This window comes from Mesoplodon densirostris, chromosome 16 (genome assembly GCF_025265405.1).
Source record: "Mesoplodon densirostris isolate mMesDen1 chromosome 16, mMesDen1 primary haplotype, whole genome shotgun sequence".
Taxonomy (NCBI): Eukaryota; Metazoa; Chordata; class Mammalia; order Artiodactyla; family Ziphiidae; genus Mesoplodon; species Mesoplodon densirostris.
The window spans coordinates 67,212,112-67,239,485 of record NC_082676.1 but is presented as its reverse complement, the minus strand read 5'-3'; the positions used below and the strand labels follow the sequence as shown (position 1 = coordinate 67,239,485).

Here is a 27,374-nt window from a genome sequence, read left to right as displayed (position 1 = left end):
GTGCTCCTTTTCACAAGATGCCATCAACACAGAATCAAAAACCGATAAAGGCATTCTCAATCCCCATGCTCTGTGAATATTTAACGCATTTTTTAAAGTACTACCAAAGGCAGTGACCATCAGTCTTATTTTCTTTATTCTTTCCTCCTTCCCCCCATTTATCCGATTACCTGAAAAAAATAGGCTGTCAGGGTGACCCTCTATTAGACGGAAGGGCAATTCCCTGGCAGTCATAAGCTTAGGATGCCCCCTAGTGGTCTCACGAAATATATTCACTTAAGAATCTTTTAAAAGGGATTTTCAGTGTGGGCTGCACAGAGGAATTAGCTAGGGGGCCTCAAAACCTCCTGCTGCTGGGCCCCACCCTTAGGGACTGAGATTTAAACCATCTGCAGCATGGACTGGGCCTCAGAATTTTTAAACATTGCCCATATTTATAAGAATTCTTGAAATCAGGTCAAATTATACCTTCAACTCTGTTGTCCTTTTCTCAAAGTTATTTGTCTGTCCCAGGTCTTTTGCATTTCTGTATGAATTTTAAAATCAGCTTATCAATTTTTACTCCTAAAAATGCCTGCTGGGATTTTGATCGGTATTGCATTGAATCTGTACATCCGTTTGGGGAGAATGAACACCTTAACACCCTTGGGCCTTGTGACCCACGAACACGCGCCTGGCTCCTTTAATTTCTCTCGGCACTGCTTTGTAATTTTCGGCATACAGATCCTGGAAAACTGGATCCCTCACACACACACAGCTGATGCAAATGTAAAAGGTTACAATCACTTTGGAAAAGTTTGGCAATCTCCTAAAAAATTAAACCTAAATCTTGCATATGACCCAGCCATTCTGCTGCCAGGCATTTCCCAGAAGAAATGAAAGCCTGTGTGCCATCAAGACTTGTACAGGAATGTTCCAGCACCTTCATCTGTAAGTGCTCTACTGCTCTTATTGCTTTTCCTCCAATCCACTGCCACCTCCCAAATAAACCACTCTCGTGAAAACTCTTGAATTGAGGTCCGCTTGTGAGATCCTAATTTAATAGAAGCTGCAAGCTAAAATAATAATGAGGTAGAAAAATCGTCATCAGTTATTCAGCCAGAAGAGCTTCTCTTGTTTTGTTTTGTTTTGTTTTTCTGAATATAACTTGATATATACCAGGATGAATGGTGACACCTTAAAGGAGGGGGTCCTTCCTGGGACCAAGCCACAGAAGGGAAGGCAAAAGCAGTCTTTCTTCCTAAAGAAGGAAAAGTCCTTATGATTCAGGAAGACAAGGGAGAAATGAGAGCAAAGGAAGGATGGGGAGAAAAGAGCAAGCAAGGTGGAGGTGGCTGGGACCAGGTGAGGGGGGATCTGGCAAAGGAAAATGGTAAAGTTTACGACTCCATGGCAACGTGATTTCTATCGATGTCCTCCTGTGAACTCCCCTAAAGTGACCCACAAGTGCACAGTGATCACCAGTGCTTTGAGCGGGCTGGCTTCTGGTAAAACACAAAGAAGGTACTGAGGTTCATACATCATGGGACAGAACAGAACCGGGAGGAAGGGAAGCCAGAGCCCAGAGGCTGAGAAGACTCCAGAAACTGAAGCCCCCAGAAATTCTCAGTCCAATAGATTTGGTCTTGGATGTCAACGAACTCTGGCATTGATGGTCAAGCTAGTTTACCTGGCTCTCTGGAAGGCAGGGTAGAAGAGACTGTGATAAGTGAGTTACCCCAGGAAATTATACTCTCTTCTATACATGCCAGATATAGATGGGGTTCCTCTTCTGCAGATGAAGAAAGAGCCACTGCCTTTTCTCAACTGGTGGTAGGTGGAGGGCAGTGAGTGTGAGTCATCCAGAGCAAGGCCAGGGGGTGTTAAGTCAGCACAAGGCACAGGGATTCCCTTGAGGAAGGCAGAGGAATGAAAATCAGGAAGAACAAAGAAGTGAGCCTGCACCAGCACAGAAAGGGGGATTCAGACGCAGAACAGGAAACAGAGAAAAAAGGTCAGTAAAGGAAGTGGCTCTGCTCCAGAACTGAAGCTCAGTACAGTAATATCCTCACATTTCACTGCTTAGAGCAACTGTAGTTAGGAGGGGTGGATGATCTCTGAGTGCACTGACATCAATACATGGAGGGGAAACATCAACATTTCAGAGCATTGCTCATGGGGCTGGATGATTAGGAATGGAGACCTTACAGAGTTTAGCCTACAATAATCAGAATTACATTCCAGATGGTACGCATTACATCTTTGGAATGATGTGGCTTTTTCAGAACAAATTTCCCAAGGAACACACTGCATGAATATATACTCTATCATATACTTTTTCATGATACTAGGAAATTGGCATTTCTATGTATATGATAGCTACAGAATTGTGAGTTATCATGCAGAGAACTGCTTCTGTAAATTTAGTGAGAGAAATTGAGTTTGCAGACAGTGAAGGATAAAGCCAGGGCCAAGTCTCACAGTAACTTGATGTTCACAGCAAGAAATCGTTCTCTTGGTGCAAAGAGTGGCCAGAGAAGTAGAAGGGTTTCCTTCAGGGAAAAGTCTGATCTCGTTTAACAGCTGGGAATCCAGAGATGTTTTCCAGCCTCAAGGTCGGGTGCAAATGGGCCAGCACTCACTAATGGAGGTGCTGCCACTAAACTGTGCTTGTTTCCTCCCTGCGGGTTTGGGACCATCCTCGAAGCCTTTAAATTTAAGCCAGGGCTGGGGAGCGTACACTGTATGTTCGTGGCGCCACCTCCTGGTAACATGTGGTATTCACTTGCACACTAAAACCGTAGTTCTCAAGGTTTTTGTTCATAGGACCCCTTTACACCCCCAAATTATTGAAGATCCATATTGAGACTCAATATTTATAGTATTATAAATTGAAAACAAAAATGTTAATATTTCTTTATGTATTAAAATAGCAATAATAAAGGCATTATATATTAACATAAATAACATATTTTTATGAAAAGTATCACTGTTTTCCAAACCAGAAAATGGGTGAGAATAATTGCCTTGTTTTAAATTGTTGCATATCTAGTATAGAACTTTAATAAAAGACACCTAGATTCTCACGTCCGCTTCTACATTCAATCTATTTCAAGACATTGCTCTGGTTGAAGTACATGAAGAAAATCCACCCTCACAGACACATAGCTTTTTCAAATAATCGTGTATATTCTTCTCTGATGCTACATTGAAATTTGACAAGTGACAGTTCTTAAAGTTTAGTTGCTCTGTGAAATCTGAAAACACATCAGTGAACTTCTCCTTCTCTGTTACATTAAAATCTGTTGGTCTCTATTGCACTTTGAATGGATCTTTATCCATGCATGGCTTTGTAACATTATCCCTTGACCATTTGGAAAGCACTGGCTGCTGAGTTATGTAGACCTCCCAGGTTTTAACATATTCCATTACATCCCACAATAGGAAAAAATGTATTTAGTAATTTCACCACCAATGTCATCAGAAAAGTCTTTAGTGCCCACTTCGGCAGCACATATACTAAAACTGGAACGATACAGATAAGGTTAGCATGGCTCCTGTGCAAGGATGACAGGCAAATTCGCGAAGCGTTCCATATTTTTCTGCCACTCTCAACTCCCCAGACATTGTTCTACGCTACTTATCAAGTTCCACTGTACATCACGGTTACTCAGTCCTCATATGTTTACATAATGTATAGTACGTACCTCCTCTCTTAGATTATAAACTTCTCAAAAACAATGACCTTACTCATTTCTTCTCCTCACAGCAAACTGTAAATGTCTATTCAGTGTATTTAGAAAGGGCTTACAATTCTTTACATTACTGTTATCAACATTCAGCCAATAAAAGACTAGAACATCAAAAAAAAAAAGTCTTTAAGTTGAGAAAATGTCAAGCCCACTGTGGTGGATACACATTTCCCCAAATTTTAATTTTTGCTTTGAAGTTCAAATTGTGTCATTGGCAACAATTACCAAGTGGTTTTCCTTGCAATGACAGATTTATTTTGTGCATTTTTGAGAAAATATCTGCCAATACCCAAATCTGAATAACCTTGTTTTATCTGTCAGTTGTTACTTAGAGTAACAATGAGGTTTCAAGAAAAAGTAACTAGTTCATCTCACAACTCAACAACCTTACAAGTGTTTTTCCTCTAGACAAACACAGTCTGCCATGCACAAGTGCTTTATGCCTACCTCTCATTTCATCATGCAGAAAACTTTAAAGACATTTATTTAAGAGTAAATAATAAAATTAATAATTGTTTCTGCTTCTTCGAGGTCATTCTTCAGTGAAACTGGCATTTTTAAACCTGATCAAGACATTTAAAGGTGAATCCCTGACACTCTTTATTGTTCTGTCCTTTAGAGTTTGGTGTAAGAACAGAAGCCACTGCGTATTTTAGGCAGGAAGGGGTTTAATATAGGGTCTTAGGTGCTTACAGTCCACAGTCACTGTGGATCTTAACTGAGCAGTTCAAGGCTGGACTTCCAGGATCTTGGTTGTCAGAACACTGTAGATCTGACCCACCAGAAGAACTACCTCCTCAGAGACCACCCCTGGAGTTCTCCCCAGATCAACAAGCCACTGGTGTCTCTACCCTGAGAACCTGCGAGAAAGTATACTGGGGAGGTGCTGCAGAGCCCCCTGGCTTACCAGCAGAGTGTATGGGAAGACGGCCTTCACTGAGCTCCTAGGATCCGAATATCACGTGAGTCAATCCAATTTGCAGAACCTAATTTTCATCCCTTACCTCCAACAGCAAAGAAGCCTGGAAAATATAGTGTCTGGCTTTCTAACCTCTCAAACTTAGAAGAAAGGTGAAACGAAGATTGCATGAGGCAATTCTGTTTTGGACCTAGTCAACAGGAATTTGTTCATAAAGCCAGTGATAACAAACGGCAGATAGCTTACTTTCTCTGCAAGTGATGGGAAATCCTCCTAGATACTATATAGATTTCTCTTTTGCACTTTTACCCATTGATTGTGAGCAAACGTGCCAACTGCCTGCTGTGAACCCGGATGGAATGGCAGGGGGTATGAGGGGTAGGTCGAGGGGTCAGAGGCAGAGAATCTGCCTTGTCCTTAACCAGAACACAACACCTTTCTGTGGGCATCCCTGGGAGGTCACAGTAGGGGTGCTGTGGAATGTTCTAACACCTCTGTTCAAACACTCTCCTTAGAGTCCACTTAGTAATATTTCTTTTAAGCCAATAATTCTCAAAACTTGCTATTGTGTTTGAAATGGGGGTTAAAATACAGAGAGTCCTGAGCTGTATTGCCAGAGACTTTAATTCAGTTTGTTTAGGATAGATTCTAAATTTCTTTTTAATCTTTTTAACAATATTTTGTCTTCCTCCCTTCTTTCCTCCCTCCCTCCCTTCCTTCCTCCCTCCTTCCTTCCTTGATTCCTTCATTAACAGTTTATCTCAGGAGATTTTGATGCATTTGTTCTACTGATCACAGTGTGAGAAACAGTTTTGAGCCATCAGGTCCTGACCCTGCCAATCCAGACCTGCCTATTTCAGGAGACAATTTCTGCAGGTGAAAGAAAGTCAGCTCTCACTTTGTGATCGGTTAGCGCTCCCCTGGGTAGAGGGACACAGCAAGGCTGAGCAATTGTGATTTCTTCCCTTGCTTTTACGTTAAGGAAGTCATTTCCCACCCAAATTCAGCGAAAATCCATCTACTAGTTTATCGAAAACTATTACTTCTTTCTTTTGTTTTGTTTCCATTTGTTCCTTTTTGCTGGATTTTATCTGGGCATATAATGCAAATCAAGGATCTACCTTTTCCCCCTATCCTACATCATCACTGACTTGTGATATTTCCTGTGTCCTATTTTCAAAGTTGATTTATTTTTTTTAATTTTAGGGTCTCTTTCAGGACTCATTATTTTGTTTGATATATTTTTTAGGTTTTTGACCAGTGCCACATGGCTTTAATTCTTGTAGCTCTCCAGTTTATTTTTATATTAGGAGAAACACTTTATTCTCCTTGTTCTTTCTCTTTAAAAACTTTCTGGCTATTTTCACCAATTACTTTTATTTTTCTTCCAGATGAACTTGAGGAATAAATCTTCATTGATTTTTCCTTCCCTTTATTTATTCTTTTAAACTGGCCAAATAGGCTTCTCACACTCATTTATTTTTTCTTACCTTTCAGCAATCTTTCTTTCCTTCTCCCATACTTAGAATTAACCACTCATGACATACATAATAAACGGATTCCTTCTTTTGTCTTTAAGACTGTTTTCAATAGTCATATTTTCTCAAAAAGCACTGACTTTCACGCCTCTCAACCACTCTAAATTTTTCTATCTTTTTGACCTTGAAATAAGGGCAATAAAAACAAACCTCAATGCTTAAAGTTTAAAAAAATAAATTTGGGGGGGCTTCCCTGGTGGCACAGTGGTTGAGAATCTGCCTGCTAATGCAGGGGACACGGGTTCGAGCCCTGGTCTGGGAGGATCCCACATGCCGCGGAGCAACTAGGCCCGTGAGCCACAACTACTAAGCCTGCGCGTCTGGAGCCTGTGCTCCTCAACAAGAGAGGCCGCGCTAGTGAGAGGCCCATGCACTGCGATGAAGAGTGGCCCCCGCTTGCCACAACTAGAGAAAGCCCTCACACAGAAACGAAGACCCAACACAGCAAAAATAAATAAATAAAATTTTTTTAAAAATCAATTTTTGAAAACTGTACTTATCTCTTCCTTATCCTCTAAAAACAAAGGTTATTCTTTTTACTTCAGTACAACGACAAATGCTAAAATTATCTTCATAACACCATTTAAATCATGCCTTTCTCTGCCTCATACTGACACAGCTTAAATATTCAAACACAGCTTTCTTTGCTGTAAGCACAAATCACCAGACTTTCCCCATCACTCTACAATCCATAAGTCACCTATCAGCTAAGCGAATTTTAAGAAAACACACGCAAAGTTGCCCAGATTGCCCTGGGCCATCAATATTGTCTATGCAGATACCTAAGTAATATACAGGGACGTCGTGGTACACTTTGGAGTGTTTTTCCAGTTCCCACTGTCTGCTCTGTTTATGCCTGCAAAGCTATAACCACCAGCACCACCTGCATAGTGGTAGATGTTTGGGTTCAGGTTTACCAATAAAGCCAAACTGAGCCAATGAGATAGTTTCTCTTATAAGAATTTGGAACTGAAATGCAGAGATGTCACGAATCCCCATGGGAGATTTGATCATAGGGTGTGTAAATTCTGAAGCTCTGACATTTTCACCATTAGCCATGAACACTGCGAGTCAGAACAGAATGTCTGCAGAGAAATAATGATGAAGCAGACAGGCTGAGAACAGGGATAAGGGTGAGGGAGGAGAATTAGAGAAAGTAGAAATTAGTTGGCTTGCCCTGATATGCTTCCAGCTCCTGGCCTGCACTTCCTGAAAGCCATGGATTTCATTTACTCTTGTATCTTCTACAGGTATTTTCTTTGTGAAATACTCCTTGGGAGTATTCCCTCCTCTTCAATTTTAAAGGAGTTTGAGAAGAGAAAAGAGTTTGAGTTTAATTCTTCTTTAAGTGTTTGGTAGAATTGAAACAGATGGCTCAGTGAAATCATCTGATCCTGAGCTTTTCTTTGTTGGGAAATTTTTTTAATTACTGATTCAATCTGCTTACTCATTATCAGTGTGTTCCAATTTTCTCTTTCATGATTCAGCCTTGATAGGTTGTTTGTTTCTAGGAATCGACCCATTTCTTCCAGGTTGTCCAGTTTTGTGGCATATAATTATTCATGGTTGTCTCTTATGATTCTTTGCATTTCTGTGGTAGCAGTGGTAATGTCTCCACTTTCATTTATGATTTCATTTATTTGTCTTCTCTATTTTTTCTTAGTCTAGTTAAAGGGTTGTCTTTTTCTATCTTTTCAAAAACCAGCTCTTAGTTTCATCAATCTCTTCTATTGTTTTTCTGGTCTCTAGTTCATTTATTTCTGCTCTGATCTTTGTTATTTTCTTCTTTCTGCTAACTTTGGGCTTAATTTGTTCTTCTTTTTCTAGTTCCTTGAGATGTAAAGTTAGGTTGTTTGAGATCTTACTTTTTACTTTATTTATACATTTACTGCTGTAAATTCCACTCTTAGAACCAATTTTTTAGCATCCCATAGGTTTGATATGTTCTGTTTCCTTTTACACTGGTTTCAAGATTTTTTTTTTCAAATTTCCCTTTTGAGTTCTTCTCTGACCCATTGGTTGTTCAGAAGTGTGTTTTTAATTTTCACATATTTGTGAATTTTCCAGCTTTCCTCCTTTTACTGATTTCTAGTTCCATACCACTGTAGCCAGAAAAAAATATTTGGTATAATTTCAATTTTCTTAAAATGGCTAAGACCTGTTTTGTGACCTGTCATATGATCTAACCTAGAAAATGTTCCATGTGCTTCTGAGAACAAAGTGTATGCTGCTACTGTTGAATGGAATGTGCCATATATGTCTGTTAGGCCCATGTGGTCTAAAGTATGGTTCAAGTCCAGTATTTCCTTGTTGTTTTTCTTTCTGGATGATCTATCCATTGTTGAAGGTGGGATACTGAAGTCTCCTACTTTTTTTTTTTTTTTTTTTTTTGCAGTATGCGGGCCTCTCACTGCTGTGGCCTCTCCCGTTGCACAGCACAGGCTCTGGACGCACAGGCTCAGCAGCCATGGCTCACAGGCCCAGCCGCTCTGTGGCACTTGGGATCCTCCCGGACTGGGGCACAAACCCGCGCCCCCTGCATCAGCAGGCAGACCCTCAACCACTGTGCCGCCAGGGAAGCCCCCCTACTATTATTGTATTATGGTCTAGTTCTCCCTTTAGGCCGGTTAATATTTGCTTTATATATTTAAGTGCTCCTATGTTGGGTGTATAAATATTTACATATGATATATATCCTCTTGTTGGAATAATCCCTTTATCATTAGAACCTTCTTTGTCTCTTATAGTCTTTGTCTTAAAGTCTATTTTGTCTAAGTGTAGCTACCCCAGCTTTCTACCATTTTGCTGACACCACCAAGCTAACTTTTTTTTTTTTTTTTTTTTTTTGCGGTACGTGGGCCTCCCACTGTTGCGGCCTCTCCCGCTGCGGAGCACAGGCTCCGGACGCGCAGGCTTAGCGGCCATGGCTCACGGGCCCAGCCGCTCTGCGGCACGTGGGATCTTTCCAGACCGGGGCACGAACCCGCATCCCCTGCATCGGCAGGCAGACTCTCAACCACTGCGCCACCAGGGAAGCCCTAACTCTTGATTATTATATCATCACAAAGAGAGCCATCCTTTTCAGAAAGGAATTACTTATCATGTATACATTTTTATAAGTTATTTTGATACATTTTTATTATGTTGATGATTTTAAATTTTATGTTTAAATTAAATCAACTTACTGCCATTATAAATAACTCCTATTCATGGCAAAAATAACGGCTTTTCCTACTTCATAGTGATATGAAGATTATGCTTAAGAGATAATTTCAAATAAAAGAAAATTTTAATAAATAATAGTACATGTTGTATAAGATATGATAAAGCTCATATGAGTAAAATTTGGGAAACAGATTTGTCACCTGGTATCTTAAAGGTCATTTTCTTATTTTATAAGCATCAAAAGTATTTCTTGGGTCTTTTTTTGTAGAAGGTAAGGATATTCAGACCTATTTTACTTCTCACCACTAGTCTTCCTTCTTCTACTTTCCAGATTCCATCAGCCACAGCTTTGAACTATCAAGATTAATAATAACGTACATTCGGATTTTGGCCCTAATTAATTTTTCATTATTCTTGTACCATGTATTCTGAAAGAGTGAAGTTACAAGCATTTATATTATTACAACTATGTTTTTACAAATTATTTTCTTGTGATGAGAACTCTGAAGATCGACTCTCTTAGCAACTTTCGCATACACAACATGGTGGTGTTAACCAGTCACCTTGCTGTACATACATCCCCAGGGCTTGTTTAACTAATAGATGGAAGTTTGTATCTTTTGACCATCTTCACCCATTTCGCCCACCATCCTCAACCCACCCCCACCTCTGGCAACCATCAATCTGTTCTATGAGTTTCTATGAGTTTGGTTTATTTTTTCGATTCTACATATAAGTGAGCTCCTAAGTAGTTGTCTTTGTCTGACTTATTTCACTGAGCATAATGCCCTCAAGGGCCATCTATGTTGTTGCAAATGACAAGATTTCCTTCTTTTTTTATGGCTCAATAAGACGCCATTATACATGTAAATATATAATATGTATATATCACATTTTCTTTATCCATTCATCTGTTAATGGACACTTAAGTTTTTTCCATGTTACTGAATGCAAGTTCATGTGCCCGATGAACAGTGAAGCCAAACAAACTGAAACGCTGAAGCTTGGAGCAGGGCCAAGCAAGGAGAATAGGTGGCTCATGCCCCCAAAACCCCAAATCCCCAAAAGGTTTCAGCAAAGCATTTTTAAAGGCCAGGTGAGGGAGGGGTGTCCTAGGGATGTGACCAGCTCCTGCACAATTCTCGGATTGCCTGATGGTGAGGTGTCACAGGGGTTAACAGTATGAACCCTTAGGCTCCAGGAGCCCTGGGGGCTATGTGCTCATGGTCACCAAGTAGTTAATGTCTTCCATTTGGTGGCAGTTTTAGCATCTGAAAAACTCAGGAAATATGCATGAGATACTACGACCTGGGTATGTCACAGGGGAGCTACAGCAGAGAATATGGGGGAGGGGTCTGACCCAGGAAGGCCCCATAGGGTCCTCCTCAGTTACATCCATATCTTGGTTGTAAATAATGCTGCAGTGAACATGGGAGTGCAGATGTCTCTTCGACACAGAGATTTAGTTTCTTCTGGGTATATTCCCAGGACCAGAATTGCTGGATTATATGGTAGTTCTATTTTTAATTTTTTGAGGAACCGCCATACTATTTTCCACAGTGACTGCACCAATTTACATTCCCACCAACAGTGCACAGATTTCCCTTTTCTCCACATCCTCACCAGCACTACTAATCTCTTGTCTTTTTGATGACGGCCATCCTGACAGGTGTGTGGTGGTATCTCATTGTGGTTTTTTTTTTTTTTTTTTTTTGCGGTACGCGGGCCTCTCACTGTTGTGGCCTCTCCCATCGCAGAGCACAGGCTCCGGACGCGCAGGCTCAGCGGCCATGGCTCACGGGCCCAGCCGCTCCGTGGCATGTGGGATCTTCCCGGACCGGGGCACGAACCCATGTCCCCTGCATCAGCAGGCGGACTCCCAACCACTGCGCCACCAGGGAAGCCCCTCTCATTGTGGCTTTGATTTGCATTTCCCCAATGATGACTGATGTTGAACATCTTTTCATGTACCTTCTTTGGAAAAATGTCTCTTTAGTACCTTTACCTATTTTTAAACTGGATTGCTTGGATTTTTGCTGTTGAATTGTAGGGGTTCTTTGTATGTTTGGGGTGTTAACCCCTTATGAGACATCTGATCTGAAAGTACTTTCTCCCCTTCTGTTTGTTGCCCTGACCTCTGCTTTCTGGATGTTGGGGGTCCAGGCACTCAGGATCCTCTGTTTCTCGCACATGTAGTTCCAATAGTGGATGGGGCTGTGCTCCCATAAAACTGTACTTGGCCGTGGATCACTGAGCCCTCTTCCAGGAGGCTGGTTATGAGGTGTGTCGTGGTGGGTGGGCACGATTCCCCTGAAGCCATCAGATGGTCACGTGCTCTGGAATTCACATCTCCTGATGCCCAGTGATGGGGCAATTTGTAAAGGGAGGACCTTGCGGCTGAAACACTGAGCAGGTACTTTTGTTCCTTGTTGGAACGACCTGGAAACCAAGTTGTGGGGAACAGGGAATTCCCCCAAGTCACGAAAGCTCAGTTCAGACTTCCTGGGAGGCTGTTACTTGCTCCGAGCCACTGTCACTGAGGAGGGAAAGGCCTCAGGCAGGGACTGGAGGAGCTGCTAGATTGCACTTGTCCTGCTTGTCAAGAATCAGCTTTGCTGACTTGTGGCACACATGCTTTGCTTTGGGCATGTAAGAGGTACAGTTCTTTGGGGAGGACTGGCTTTTTCCTCTGGTTGAGGGCCTACTGTGTGCCAAGCACAGCAATCCTCTGAGTCAGGGTTGGAAAGTCGGGCACAGAGAGGTCAGGGAATGTTTCCAGGTCCCACAGCTGGTAGGGGCAGAGCTGGGGTCTGATGCAGATCTGACGCCCAGCCCACACTCTCTCTCCTTTCCCCGGAGCCATTGTGATCCCACATGTCAATGTCCCTCAGAGAGGCCCAGGGATCGGCGCAGGGAGCCTCCCTGCCTAAGAAGCCAGGACCCAGAACCTGCCGTAAGAGGGAGGAGGGGGCATTTCCAGAGTCCGTGATGCCCAGAGGCTGCTCTCAGCAAGGGGCCCAGCGCACACACTCTGGCTGGAGTCCTGGCTCTGTCCTTGGGGCGAGGAGGAGGGAGGATACATGTGTCCTCTATGCCTCAGTTCTCCTGTACACATGGGGCTGGAATCAGCAGGCACTTCACAAGGTTCTGAGGAACCTACAGAATCCTTGAAGCAGCACCCGACATGCAGGGAGCACCGTGGGGTCAGCTGTACTGGTCTTCTTATCTTTTCCTCTTCCCTTTGCTGGATGAGGAGGAGACCCAGTCGGGGCTGGGCTTCTCCAATTCTCAGCCCCCACTCAATGTCCAGCAGGGGGAGAGGCCAGACTGGACTCCATCCTCTGCCCCTCCTGGGTATCACTGTTGCCACACCTTGGTTGCCTGGAGACTCTTTCAGAGAACTCTCTGTGCTTCCCCCAGTGGTTATTCCAGTGCCCTCTGGCCCTTGGCCCCCACACCTTCCCGTGCTGGGTGTGAGTGAGGTGATGCACACACTGTGCCCCTCCTGGATGGTCTGGGGGAGCCCGATGCCCCAGTCCAGCCCACGGTCCCGAGAGCGCAAGGTGGGGAGCAGGGCTTGTCTTCATTCATGCATTAACTTGATCAGAGGTTCTTAGCACCTACTTTGCTGGGTGGTTACAGGGGACAGAGAGATGAGGTGAACGCAGGAGAGCTAGACAGAGAGGGGACCTCAGCACAGCATGAGGAGAGGGTGAGCCTAAGCTGGTCTCATAACCCCTCTCAGCCTTGGTTTGTTTTTTTGTGGTTTTTTTTTTGCGGTACGCGGGCCTCTCACTGCTGTGGCCTCTCCCATTGCGGAGCACAGGCTCCGGACGCGCAGGCTCAGCAGCCACGGCTCACGGGCCCAGCCGCTCCGCGGCATGTGGGATCTTCCCAGACCGGGGCACGAACCCATGTCCCCTACACCGGCAGGCGGACTCTCAACCACTACACCACCAGGGAAGCCCACAGCCTTGGTTTTTCATCCTTAAAATGGGGACAGACTGTTGCTGAGGTGAGCGGCAGCCTGATCCACTGCCAGACACTGTCCTACATGCCTTAGAAGCAGGAACCCACTTAATCCTCATGGAAATCTGTGGGGGAGGTAACAGTATCACCACCCCTTTCTGCAGATGAGGAAACTGAGGCACAGAGAGGTGAAGTGACTGCCCCAGGCCGTCCAGCTCCAGCATCCAGGCTCATGGTCAGTGCCCATGTTGGATGTCCCTTGACTCCTTTACCCTCCACTGGGACACACGGCTGCAAACTCAGCTCAGTGTGATGCTTCGCAGGGAGCAGGGTGGGGGCACTGGGGGCCTGTTTCTCTGAGCACTGCTTTCCCAGGAGGCAGGCAGCTCAAGGGGCTGGGTCATATTCACTGCTGGACGCCCAGGCCCAGGCCCAGGCCGGCCACACTGCGAGGGGTGAATCGACGTTTGTTGAGTGAATACCTGAACATCTGCATGTACCTGCACTGTGCCCACCATTTCCTCATCTCCACAGCACTCCTGGCTGCACAGCTGACACCTCCTGTCACGAAGCCCCTTGCCAAGGATAGTCAGAGGGACCAGAGCTGCTTAGGTGGGGACAGGGCCTCAGGGGCCCTGCGACTTCCCACAGTCTCTCCTGGGCTCCCCAGGGTCAATCAACAGAGAGGCCCAACCAGCTTCCAAAATCAGCAATGAGGTCCCTGTCCCTGAGGGTGAGCAAGTAGGTGTTGAGGGGTGTTTCCTGAGGGTGACTCGGCACTCAGTGAGGCCTGGGGCTCAGTCAGCTTTCAACGTCCATTCCAAGCCTGCACCCCTGCTGGCAGCATAGAGCCGGTTATAAAGGATATGGGCCAGGGGGGCCTGGGTTATAGCAGGGGTTCCCTGCTCCCTCTCTGTGCCTCATTGTCCTCATGTGTAACACAGAACTAGTAACAGGGCCCCAGGAGGGCTCACTGAGACCCTGCTGTGTGACCTGGGTGGCCACAACCTTCTCTGTGCCTCAGTGTCCTCATGTGTAATAAAGAACTAGTAACAGGGCCCCAGGAAGGCTCATTAAGACCCTGCTCTCTGCCACTGAGTGAGCAGTGCCCTCTCTGTCATCAATTTTGTCACTGTAATGGAGAACTAGTAACAGGTCCCCTCAGGATGGCTGCCTAAGACCCTGCTCTGTAACCTTGGGCCACCATTCCCCTCTCTGTGCCCCTGTGTCCTCATCAGTTTTAAGGAACTAGTAATGAATCCCCCAGGAAGGCTCTCTAATACCCTGCTGTGTGACCTTGGGTGGCCACTGCCCTCTCTGTGTCCTTGTCTGTAACAGACAACTAGTAACAGGGCCCAGGAAGGCTCACTGAGAGCTCATCAGCAGCCCCGTCATTACAGAGGAAGGGGGAAGAAGGCCTGCTACAGGGACAGGGTCACATTCCCTCTACTCTCCACACCTTTTAAGCCACTGTGCATGCTGTTCCACCAAGCATGCCTGTCCCCTGTCCCCACCAGATCACATCGTGGTGATGCTCCACGGCCACCCCAGTCACCAGCCCCCCTCTGCCATCACATGTATCCTCCCTCCTCCTTGAAGCTCTGGACACCACTGCCTTCCATCTGGCATTATTTGGTCTTTTGTGGTCAGATGCCCAGGCTCCCCCCGTCCCCCAAGCTCTCATCCTAGGACCAAGTACACAGCAGGTGCTCAATACAGGTTTACAGCTGCAGAGAAGTCACACTCGCTCTCCTTCACAGGGATGCTTCTTGGAGGAGGCCAACTCCAGCTCTTCAGCATGCAGAGCAAGCCTAGTCTGGTGCACAGAGGGCTGGATCAATGCTGTGGGGCGTGGGGGGAACAGGTGGGTCTCAAAGCTCCAGCTTCCGAGGATCTGCTGAAGGAAAGGGCAGCCCCGGAAGAATCCTGTTCCCTCCGTACCCTGACCGGGGGCTGGTTCCTGGGGGATGAAGCTGTCCCCTGAACATCCACGAGGAGGCACCGGGCCGGGACTTGGGATCGGGTGCTGAACGGTGACAGAGCATCCAGTCTGGGCCCTGCCTTGGGGCAGCTGCCCAGCCCACCCTTGGTCAAGCATCTTAAACCAAGGGCCTCGAACTAGGGCCCAGGGGCAAATCTAGTTTTCTTGAATTAATTCTAACATTTAAAAACTGGAAAATTTCAGATACAAACCCAGGTTTCTAGCTTTGTTTTTGATATGAAATAAGAAGATCTGGCCTCCTGGGTAATGTTCCCTCAGGGCAAAGCTCTTCTGGGGCTGAGTGGGAGCCCCCTCTGGACGGACCTCGTATCCCCAGCTGGCCACTGTCACCACCACTCTTCTTAAGCTTCCCCCGGGCCCAGGCTCTCCCCTGGCTTCTCCTTGCCTGGCCCCTGGAGACACCTGAGTTTGCAGTCCTCCCTCTAGCCCCATGGAGCTTCACTGTTTCACAAGCAACATGAGGGCCACAGCCATGTGGAGCCTACCCTGACCCCCCGGGCGGGTGGGATAAATGGGTTGAGGGTGCAGCCCTGAAGAAGGGGTTCATGGCGTGCTCTCTGAAGGCAGCCAGGAAGGGTGGCTGTGGACAAGGACCAGGGCCAAGGGCTCTGGAAAGTGTCCCCTAGATGCCCTGTCTTCTGGCTCCAAAGCTGCCCTCTAACCTCTGCCCTTCTCCCACCTCCTCATGCATTGCTGCACCCAGGCTTTCAGCAAACCCTGGCCATGGGGGCCCGGTCCCAGGGTCAGCCCTGAGGCCACAGCCACAGGCCCCTGGCCAGCTCCGCCTCCGGCAGCTCCACCAGCTCAGTGTTGCTGTGGGGTGGCCACTGCCAGACACTTCACAGTGAGAAATGGAGCCTCCAAGGGGATTGGGACTCGCCCAGGGTCACGCAGACTTAGAGAGCTTATAACTGAGGTCTGCTGGTCTCTCAGCTGGTCCCGAAGAGTAGACCATGTCCCAGGGAGACAGGTCATCCTCAGGCAACAACAACCAGGAGAGCTGGGTGCAGAGCAGGTGAGTGCGTCACGGTGGGGTGGGTGCCCTGGGCAGGCGGGGTCAGGGAGAAGCCCCCAGAAGAGCAGGGTCTTGAAAGCTGAGGGCATTGCTGCTGGTGAGTAGAGGGGAGGGGTTCCTGGTAGAGGCCCAGCCATGTGAGGGCCTGGAGGTGTGATGCAGAGTGGGGAACAGGCTCCCATGTTGAGGCAGGGGTGGCGGGAAGTGACAGGAGGGACCCTGGGAGCCCCTGATCTCCCCTCCTCCTGTCTTGACCTCCTCTTCTCTATCTCCCCTCTTCCTGCACCCGAGGCCCAGCCCCTGAGCCGTCCCCTCCTCCACATCCTGCACTTCCATCTCATCCAGTCTCAGCTCAGATACGACATGGTTCCACTCCTGAAGTGGTGGCTAAGTTTCTCACTACTGAGGGGCACCGGCGTGACATGGCTTCCAAGTTAAAAAAGATTAAAATTGAAAAAAAAAAATCCAGACTGCTAATGGTCTAAATGAGCATGAGGGTGAGAGCAGGTCCCTCTGGTTCCTACTGATGATGGAGCCCTGGTCCTGGAATGACAGAGAAGGATGATCTTGATGCACATGTGGCCCCTGTTTAATTCTTTCATCTATTTGGTGTTTTATCCTCATAACATTTTTCTGAGCCCCTTTCTGCATTGGGCCCAGAGCCCTCACAGATCTCATAGGCTGGAGACACAGAGTGTGATCACAGCACTGGGGGCCCCAGGTGAGGCCAGAGGGGCTGCAGGCGGGGATGGGGATCAAGAAAGGGCTTCATGGGGCTTCCCTGGTGGCACAGTGGTTGAGAGTCCGCCTGCCGATGCAGGGGACACGGGTTCGTGCCCCGGTCTGGGAAGATCCCACATGCCGTGGAGCGGCTGGGCCCATGAGCCATGGCCGCTGAGCCTGCGCGACCGGAGCCTGTGCTCCGCAACGGGAGAGGCCCCAACAGTGAGAGGCTCGCGTACCACAGAAAAAAAATAAAGAAAGAAAGAAAGGGCTTCATGGAGGAGGTGATGTCTGAGCTGGGCCTCCAAGGATGAGCCATCATCTAGCCGGGGCCTGGCACAGAGCAGGAACCAAATACGTGATGAATGAATGAGTGAATGAATGGGCATCCCCCTAAGACAGAGTGATGGGGGGCAGCCACTCAGGCCGAGGCATGAAACACAGGGCGCCCTGTGGGGACAGAGAGCAGGGGCTACAGTGTGAGGCCTGCCTCACCCCTTTATGGGCATCTTGCCGCCACCATAGCCTGTGTTCTGGCCGACTGGGAGCCCTCATCCGTCCTGGGCTCTGGGATCTGGCTCTTCGTTCCCCATTTCCCTGTTCTAGTTACCTGGACTTGGCCTCCTGCCCGCCTTGTCAGTCCCCTCCTCCCCCAGGAAGAGTCCTTCTAGGGCCCACTTTTCAAATACAAACCAACCACGTCCTCTACTGACTCACACTCCAAGCCAGTCTCCACCTGCCCTGCTCCCCCAGGGTCAGGGTCCAGGCTACTCAGGGCCCCCGCACCTCAGAGCAGTTACTCAGAGCGGCCAGTCCTCAGCCTGCTCACCCTGCCTGCCGTTCCCTCCGCAGAGATGCGATGAAGGCTCCTGTCCGTCCACAGCCCCAGGCCCCTCCGCCTCCTGCCCTCCCCGTGCTCCCTGCGTGGTGCGCCTTCCCCATCATCCAGGACTGTGAGTAGAAACTCTCTTTTCTTTCTTTTTATTTTTTTTATAATTTTTTTAAATTTATTTATTTTTTTATTTTTGGCTGTGTTGGGTCTTCGTTGCTGCACACGGGCTTCCTCTAATTGCGGCGAGTGGGGGCTACTCTTCATTGCAGTTCGCAGGCTTCTCATTGCGGTGGCTTCCCTTGTTGTGGAGCACAGGCTCTAGGCGCACGGGTTTCAGTAGTTGTGGCACATGGGCTCAGTAGTTGTGGCTCGCGGGCTCTAGAGCACAGGCTCAGTAGTTGTGGAGCACGGGCTTAGTTGCTCCATGGCATGCGGGATCTTCCCAGACCAGGGCTCAAACCCATATCCCCTGCACTGGCAGGCAGATTCTTAACCACTGAGCCACCAGGGAAGCCCCGAAACTCTCTTTTAAATGTCAGTTGTCTCCTGATCTGCTGGCCTACTGACCTCAAATTTTCTACTAAACGTTCTATTTTAAACCAGCCTACGAGGCACTTTGCAGACACAGAGTAAACAAATGAAGAACAAATGAACTATATACCTTTTTACAGTATCATCAAGTTTAATAATTTAATATGTATTAGAATTCCTTTTCCCATAAAATCACAGGCTCCATCCGGGTGGAGGGCATATAAAAATCACATGGACAGGACCAGACACTTGTGAGGTCCTAACTATCTGTCTCCCCAAACTGAGGGCTCAGGCCCAGGCTTGACCAAGTCCCAGCATCTGCCTTCACACTGCGAGTGGAATTTGGGTGGCTTTTCAAATTAAGATTTTACACTTGTCAGCTTAGCAAGGAAGCTGTCGGTTCCAAACTCATCTTTCCAGCAATAATCAAGTTACACCACACATGAGACGGCCTGTTCCCTGAGCTATTTGATTAGAATCTACAGATATTAGCAGGAAAACGGTCAGTGCAGCATATTTCAAAACAAGCTGCATCTCTGAGAGAGAGTGAGGTTGGTGCCCCAGGAAGATATCAGCTCCAGACTCGTTTAGTCTGGAGCATCCATCTTCACACATTAGTTTCCAGAAAATCGCCCAGAGAGGAGAGTGGGATGGAGCTGAGTCTGGCTGTCACCCACGGAATGGAGGGCTGGTAACGTCAGACACCTGTGGTCCTGGGAGCAGCCAGACCCAAGGGAACCACAAGAAATGTCCCCTCCAGGGCTGCTGTCCTGCTTAGGATAAGACTCAGCGGCTGCAACAAAGGGCCCCACAGCCGAGTGGCAAACAGATTGGCATCCCTCACGCTGGGTCTGGAGGCAGACAGTTCAGGGCTGGACCAGGAAGGCCCTGTCCCTGATGCCCTGTCATCCCAGAGGAGTTGGACCAACTGACCCCAGAACCCGCGGGAGGGGCAGGCCCCCAACACCTTGATCTAGGGCTCCGAGCCTGAGAGTAAACATCCCCTGTCCCAACCCCTGCCCCCTGCCTGGTGCGCAGTGACAGGGTCGCAGGATACCCACACCCGGCCTGGGGGGGGAGGGGGGCACTGTGCTTGTTGACACCCAGGACCGTCACTGGCCCCTCACCTCTGGGCATGACCCCCACTCCTCCTCGGGGAGGGACCCAGGGCCCCCAGCCCACACATCCCTGTCACGGCGACCTTCCCCCTGCCACCCCTGGGGCATCTCAGGCCCCAGAAAGGAGCCACAGCGGCATGGTGACCACGGCGAGTGGCTGCAGGCCACCCCACCCCACCCCGAGACCTGAGCGTGGTCATCTGAGAAGTGACCCACCAGTGGCCCTGACCCAGGCTCCCCGTTTCACAGGGCAGGTTCTCCTGCCGAGTTCCTGGAGGGGGATGTCGAGCAGGGGTGACTGAGGCCTGTGAATCTGTGGGCCAGAGAGATCTTTCCCAGGAGCCCAGGCACAGCTAGGCCAGGACGAATCCATCCCTCCCCTCCCGTACCCCATGGAGTGAGGATAAAGCCCCAGTGACCCCCAAGAAGAGACATGACACCCAGAGGGCTAGAGCATCCACAGAGCGGGGACGGAGTGTCCACCTCATTCCCCCAGAGAGAACGATGTCTTCACCGGGGCCACCAGGCTGGCCCACGACCCCACAAACATCCAGCCTCAGTGAACCAGCCAGACAGAAAACTCTCTTCCAGGGTCCCCTGTGTTTTTAGACCCAGGCTCAGGGGAGGTGAGCTGGCCCGAGGGAGGATGGACGTGCTCCAGCGCCGGACACTCACTGCCCGCCCCCTGCCCACCCCCTGGTCTCACCCCTCATGAACCCTCCTCTCCAGGCTCCCAGCACCCACATTTCCCACCTCAGCCCCATCACTCCAATTCAATTTGCCTGTTTCCCCGCTGGGTGAGCAGGAGGGTGAATGCCCGGCACCGGTGTTTCCACCAGTGTAGACAGGGCTTCCCTTCTCTTCCCAGCTGGGGTCTGGCCAGACTCCGGGTAGTTTCCAGCTGTGTGGGTCTCAGGCACCAAACAGCAGGGAGCAGCCCTGATACCCGCGCCTGCAGCGCCGCCTGCTGGTCTCTCCGTCCTCCCGTCGGGCACAGTCTTCACCTTCCCCGCTGCCTCAGATGGTCCGTCTCCTCACTGTCCAGCCATCACCCCCAGCTCCACACCCCTCGTCCAGCCTCAGGGATGACCCAGGACCCTCCCTGGGCTCCCCCGCCTGCCCACCCTTGGTCGCTGTCCTCAATCCACCTGTGCAGACAGGTGAGGGTTCCCTCCAGAGGCTCCCAAACGCTTCAGCCCAACATCCTCCCCGAGGTCGGCCCCATGTCCCGTCGGATGTTCCACCATCACCAAGCCCCCAGCTCCATGGCAAGGGCAGGTATCAGGCCTGCTGCATGCACTGCTGTGTGCCCTGCTGTATACACAGGCATGACCCTGCCCCAGGACACAGGAAAGGTGGCCCTACCACGGGATGCGGGGAGGTGTGACTGACCACAGGGAGCCCTGGCTGTGCTCGCACCCTCCCGGGAAGGACGCTTCAGCGTGGTCCCTGGAATGACCAGGAGGTCAGCCAGCAGCGCCCCCACCCAACCTCACTGTCACCACAAGAAACAAAAGACGCCTCCGTGCAGAAAGACGGAACATCATCAGCCTGATGCTGTCCTGAGCAAGGCTGGGAACTGGGCCGCTGTAGTGGGTTGAATGGGCGGCCCCCAAAAGTTACGTCCATGTCTTGCCCCCCAGAATCTGAGAATGGAACCTTACTTGGAAGCAGGGTCTTTGCAGGTACAAATAGTTACGGATCTGGAGCTGAGGTCATCCTGGGTCAGGGTGGCCCTAAATCCATGACAGTGTCCTTCTAAGAGACAAGAGGAGAGACAGAGAGGAGACAGCAGGTGAAGATGGAGGCAGAGATGGGAGAGATGTGGTCACAAGCCCAGGGACGCCTGGAGCCCCCAGAAGCCGGAAGAGGCAGGAAGGACCCTCCCCTGGAGCCTCCGGAGGGAGCGCGGCACTGGGACACCTTGATGTGAGGTGTCTGGTCTCCAGGGCTGAGGGGACAGGTTTCTGTTGTTCGGAGCCTCCGTTTGTGGCCGTTTGTCACAGCTGCCCAGGAAGCTAATGCAGCTGGGGAGCAGCTCCCTGCCCAGATCTACACCCTCCCTCCTCCCGTTAGAGGCAACCCCCTGCACCTGTGCTGTGTGCACAAACCATGTGGTTCACGCCGAACCCCGGCTCCCCTTCTGGGCACTGGCATTTTGGAGGGTGAGGGCAGACGACACCACGTGACCAGCCCCCAGCCGGGTGCCAAGTCTCTAATGAGCTTCCCCGGGGGGACGAGGGTGGGGGTAACTGTCATGGTTCTGCCCTTCCTCGCTGGGGGAAGAGACACCCTAGAGACACCCTAGAGACCCTCGAGGGAAGGAGGGGGCACGGAGGGTCATGACGTGTCTGGAGCAGGGGCCCTCCCACTCGTGCACCCCTACTGTGCACCGAGACCCATCTCAGCCGTGAGCACACAAACCGTGCCGAGTCCTGTGAGCCTCCCAGCAAGTCCCTGAAGTGGGCAGCCCTGCAGACTCCATCCCTTTCCTCCACGTCTAGTAGGTGGAAGACCCACTGCTCCTTGCCATTCCAGAAGCGGTTCTGGAACTGCTCTGGGAGTGGTTCTGGGGTTTTGCAGGCTGAGCCCCTGTTGCTATGCCCCCCCTTCCCCACAGGAACATCCAGAACAAGCTCTGTTGGCTCTGTTGCCTGAATGCGCCCCCGCCCAATATTCTCAGGAAAGAATCGGAGAGGACGCTCATTCACATGCCCCTTGCAGCGCACAGGGCTCTCGTGGGCAGGCACCCAGCAGCCCGTGGGGCTCACGTGGGAAGACCCCTCTCAAGGCACAGGGCCCATCTTTGCAGGCCCCCCGACAGGCTCAGCACACAGGAACCGTGCACATAGCCCTCATTGCAGAGTATCCCCAGCCCACCTGTTGGTCAGAGCAGGACCTGAACTAACAAACAGCAGCTCCTGGATAGGTCTGTGACCCTGGGCTTCACTCACACGCCTCCCTCCACCGGGTCTTCCTGAGGCTTCCGCTGCCTCCTGGGCCATGGGCTCCTGTCTCCACCCACCACCCCTCCTCTCCCTGACTCCTGGGTTCTTCTCAGTAGGAGAGGGTCTTCTTGAAATTGTCTCCCACTCGTGGGCCAGATAAAATGATTAGAAAACAAGCCAGAGCTACAGCCCCATGTCCATCCTGATCCTCAAGACACCTGTTCCTTGGACTTGGCCAGTGCAGCAAGACCCATTTTCTGCAATTACAAGCCCCTGATGGGCGAGGATTGGCTGACCTGGGCAGCCTGACCCGGCCAGCCAGCCCTCCCAGGCGTGCCTGGGTTGAGCTCTCTATAGACACCCTCTCCGGGCAGCAAGAGCACCCGCAGCTGTACCTGAAGCCATACTCTCTGCCCCATCAGCCACCGCAGGGCTGGACTTGTGGGAGGGAGTGAGGGGCCGTGGGCTTGTGGCTGGCCCGGTCTGAGTGGGGCTCTGCTGGACCTTCCACAGGAGTTGCTGGGCTGCTACCTGCTAAGGAAGAGGATGTGTCGCCCATACCTGCCATTGGAAGTTCTCCCCAGGCAGAGGTGAGGAAGCAAGAAAAAAGGCAGTGGGGGTCAGGAGAGGAGGGATAGCTCAGGTAGGTAAATGGAAAGCTTCCAGAAGAGCACCCGGGGCCAGGGCCGTCCTACATGGCCTGCGGGAGCCAACTCAGTAAGCGTGCTGTCACTGGCCTGCTGCAAGCCCTTTCCTGCAGCCTGTAAGGTCCTTGCACAGATTTAGGTTTGCTTCCCTGCGAAGGGTGGATAAAGTCCAGGAGCAGCTGGCCTGGGGGTCAGCTAAGGTTTACTCAGAGATGCCGCCGCACCAGCTTTCCATTGAGGACGCTCCTTGGGGTGGGGAGAGCTGCTGGCTGCATGAGAGAAAACTGCCCACCTCTGACCAGCTTGAGACTTGTTCATCGGTGTAGCAAGTGTCCTGATAGGCTTTTCATCTGTGTAACTGCCAGGGTGAATGGTGACATTAAAGGTGAATGGTGACATCAAAGGTCCTGAATCAAGACTGAAAACTTACCACCTGCAGAGGCTGTGTGCAGCCGGCACCCTTAGGGATGGGTTTCCGACTTGACCACCAATATTCTGGTTCCCAGCCACTGCTTTATGACTTCTGGGGGCCCAGTGCTGGCTCTAAGGGTTCCACAATCCAGCCTCTGTCTGCCTTTAGTGAGACCCACACTTCCAGGATCCTACAGAGCAGGGTCTGTGTGACTGTTCTGTGGCTTCTCTAACAAATGACCACAAGCTGGGTGGTTTAAAACAACAGGAATTCATCCTCCCCCAGTCCTGGAGACCAGACATCTGAGATCAAGGTGTCGCAGGACTGAAGTCCCTCCAGAGGCTTCAGGGGAGGATATTTCCTGCCTTTTCCAGCTTCTGGGGGTTCCAGGTGTCCCCAGGCTTGTGGCTGCATCCTTCCCATCTCTGCCTCCATCTTCACGTGGCTTCTCCTCTGTGTCTGGGTCTCTCCTCTTTTGTCTCTTATAAGGATGCTGTCATTGGCTTTAGCGCCACTCTAACCCAAGATGACCTCATCTCAAGTTCCTTAACTATATCTGCAAAGACCCTTTCCCCAAATATGGTCCTGTTCATGTATTCTGGGGGGACACATCCTTTGGGGCCACCATTCAACCCATTGTCTGTGTATGAAACAACCCTCTCATTTTAGGAGATTACCAAGGTCCCATATAGACTGACACAGACAGTAGCCATGTGGGTGGGAGTCTGGGGAGAATGAGGACCCTGGAATCACCTGGAAAGGATCAAGGCCTGCCTTCATCAGAAGGTGAGCTCTTCCACTATGGGCCCATGAAAACAGCCACTCCATCCTGTCTGTGGAAAGGGGCCCAATGCCGAGTCCAGAAGTGGTTACCTTGCAAAGCTGGCTCTTCTGGGATTTCATCATCAATAGCATCATGTAACCAATAACTACGGGCTTGGAGGAATCGCTTTCTGGTGTGTGATGACGGCACTGTCACTTTAGTCTCAGCAAGCCTAGAATAGGAATGTTTGAAGGAGAAGAGTTTGGGAGATTGTGAAGCTTGGTTGTCAAGGAAACCGAGCAGGTTTGCCAAGGTTGTCAAGGAAACTGCTTTGAAGCACCATCACCTGAGTGGTGGTCTCAGCGTGAGCTGTGGTTTGAGAAAAGTATGATGAGATTAAGCCTTACTTTCTGTAACAGCTGGGGAGGGGTTTGTAAAGCACCTTGGCTCTTAGGGCAAAGGTTCGTTGCTGGAACAGTGTCTCCTCAGATGGACTGAGGCCCAAGGTGTCTCTGTCCCCTTCATGCAAGAGTCCAAGGCAGGCGCGTGTCAGGGCCCAGGCTCTGTCCCCCTTGCTTCTCCTCCCCGTTTCCAGGTGGAGAGCTCCAACCAGCAGGGTGGGGTGACCACGTGGGCACCAAGCCCTCCGGCCTAGGATGCAGACTGGCCAAGGCCCTCACCCCTCCACCACTTCCCCTTGGTAACAGGAGATACTGCGCCCCAGCTGCAAGGGGTGGGAAGGCTGGGAGGTGCAGGGGAGCCATGAGCAGGAGAAAGGAAAATGGGTTCTGGTGGGCAGCTGGGCGGCTCTGCTGTGAGGGTCGCCCGGACACCAGTACACAGTCCTGGGCGCTGAGAAGAGATTGTGGGCTCATGCAGAGCAGATCAGGTACTCCAAGTCCATCTTGGGGGCTCACTGGCTGGCACATCCTCTCCAGCTCACTCAGCCCCACGAGAGTCCAGCCTTGGGACCCAAGCCTGCTCAGGCTCCAGGGATGTAAGAACAGCCCAGGTCATCAAGGACTGAGAGGATAGAGTCGCATTTTTTTTTCTTTTTCTTTTTAATTATACTAAATAATGTAAGTCAACATCAGAAAGACAAATATCATATGATATCACTTATAGTTGGAATCTAAAAATACACACCCTTGAACAAATTAAGAACACATAAAGTGATTCAGGGACTTAGAAAGCAAACAAATTGTTACCAAAGGGACATAAGGGGTCAAGGAATAAATAGGAGATTGGGATTAACAAATACAAACTATTTCATATAAAACAGATATTCTGCAAAGATCTATGTATACCAAGGAAGTGCTATCAACCCTCTTTAATAACATATATGGGAAAAGAAGCTGAACATGCACAGATATACGTATACGTATAACAGAAATATTCTCTATACCTACAACAAACACAACACTGTATATCAATGTTACTCCAATAAAAAATAAAAATTAATCTAGGGCTTCCCTGGTGGCGCAGTGGTTGAGAGTCTGCCTGCCGAGCGGCTGGGCCCGTGAGCCACAGCTGCTAAGCCTGCGCATCCGGAGCCTGTGCTCCACAACAGTGAGAGGCCCGCAAAGAAAAAAAAAAAAAAATTAATCTAATTTAAAAAGTGGTAATGAGACACAAGATTTGGGTGTTTGTTCCAGCACATTCCACTCTGATTTACAAGCCCCATACTGGATTTCCTAATGCTCTAATTGCCAGGGTAACAAGAGTTGGGCCCAAGGAAATCCTGCTCCTTTTTTCCCACAAAAGAAACCTCAAAACAATTGCTTCTAGGCACTTAAGATTCACAAGGTCATCTGGGCTCTAAATGATACCTGCCATCAATAAATGTCCATGCTTAAGTGTTCGAAAATAACTGAAAACAAGGCAGACCTTCAAGAAGGCAATTTCAACAGGTAAATTCTACTCACACTGTTTATGAATGAAAACAGCCCATAAGAACAGGCTCAACATAGCAATTAGCAGAGACATGCAAATCAAAACTACGATGAGGGATCACCTTGCTTCAAAAATCAACCATGAGGACTTCCCTGGTGGCACAGTGGTTAAGAATCCGCCTGCCAATGCAGGAGACACAGGTTCAACCCCTGGTCCGGGAAGATCCCACATGCCACGGAGCAACTAAGCCCATGCACCACAACTACTGAGCCTGCACTCTAGAGCTCGTGAGACACAACTACTGAGCCCGTGTGCCACAAGTACTGAAGCCCACATGCCTAGAGCCCGTGCTCCCCAACAAAGAGAAGCCACCTCAGTGAGAAGCCCATGCACCGCTATGAAGAGTAGCCCCCGCTCGCTGCAACTAGAGAAAGCCCGCATGCAGCAACGAAGACCCAATGCAGCCAAAAATAAATAATAAATATATTAAAAATAAATTTTTAAAAAGTTTTTTAAAAATCGACAATGAATACATGGTGTAGAGGGCATGGAGAAAAGGAAACCCTTTTATAGTGAGATGTAAATGGTAACAGCCACTATAGAGAACATTATGGAAGTGAGTTTTAAAAGCTAAAGACAGAGCTTCCATATGATGCAGTATCGCTACCCCTAAGAGTATATGCGGTGAAAAGCAGAATTCGAAAGGACATGTGCACCCATGTGTGCACTGCAGCACCATTTACAAGAGCCAAGACATGATGGCAAACAAACTGTCCATGGCCAAATGAACAGATTAAAAAGAAGTGATACATGTACAGAATGGAATATGACTCAGCCATATAAATGAATGAAATAATGTCAATTGCAGGCACATAGATAAACAGGGAGATAATCATGTTACATAAAGTAAGAGTCAGAAAGATAAGCATTATATGATAACACTTATAGGTGGAACCTAAAAATACACACGACTGAAAAAATTGAGAACATATAAACAGACTGACTTAGAAAATAAACAAATGTTTACCAAAGTGGACAGAACCGGTCAAGGGATAAATTAGGAGGATGGGATTAACAAACACAAACCATTTCATATAAATCAGATATTCAACAAGGATCTATGTATACCAAGGAAGGGTTATCAACACCCTCTAAGAACCTAATTGGG

The 27,374-nt window shown here is 49.1% G+C and overlaps 1 long non-coding RNA gene and 1 other non-coding gene across 2 annotated transcripts in view; one reads left to right on the top strand and one right to left on the bottom strand.

The window, feature by feature from the left end:
• Window positions 1–27,374, bottom strand: part of LOC132477089 (uncharacterized) — a 197,585-nt gene that overhangs the window by 150,529 nt on the left and 19,682 nt on the right. The gene's annotated exons all lie outside the window — the stretch shown is intronic.
• LOC132477210 (U6 spliceosomal RNA) lies at window positions 3,475–3,581 on the top strand. The gene has a single exon (XR_009530230.1). It is a non-coding gene; the product is annotated as a U6 spliceosomal RNA (small nuclear RNA).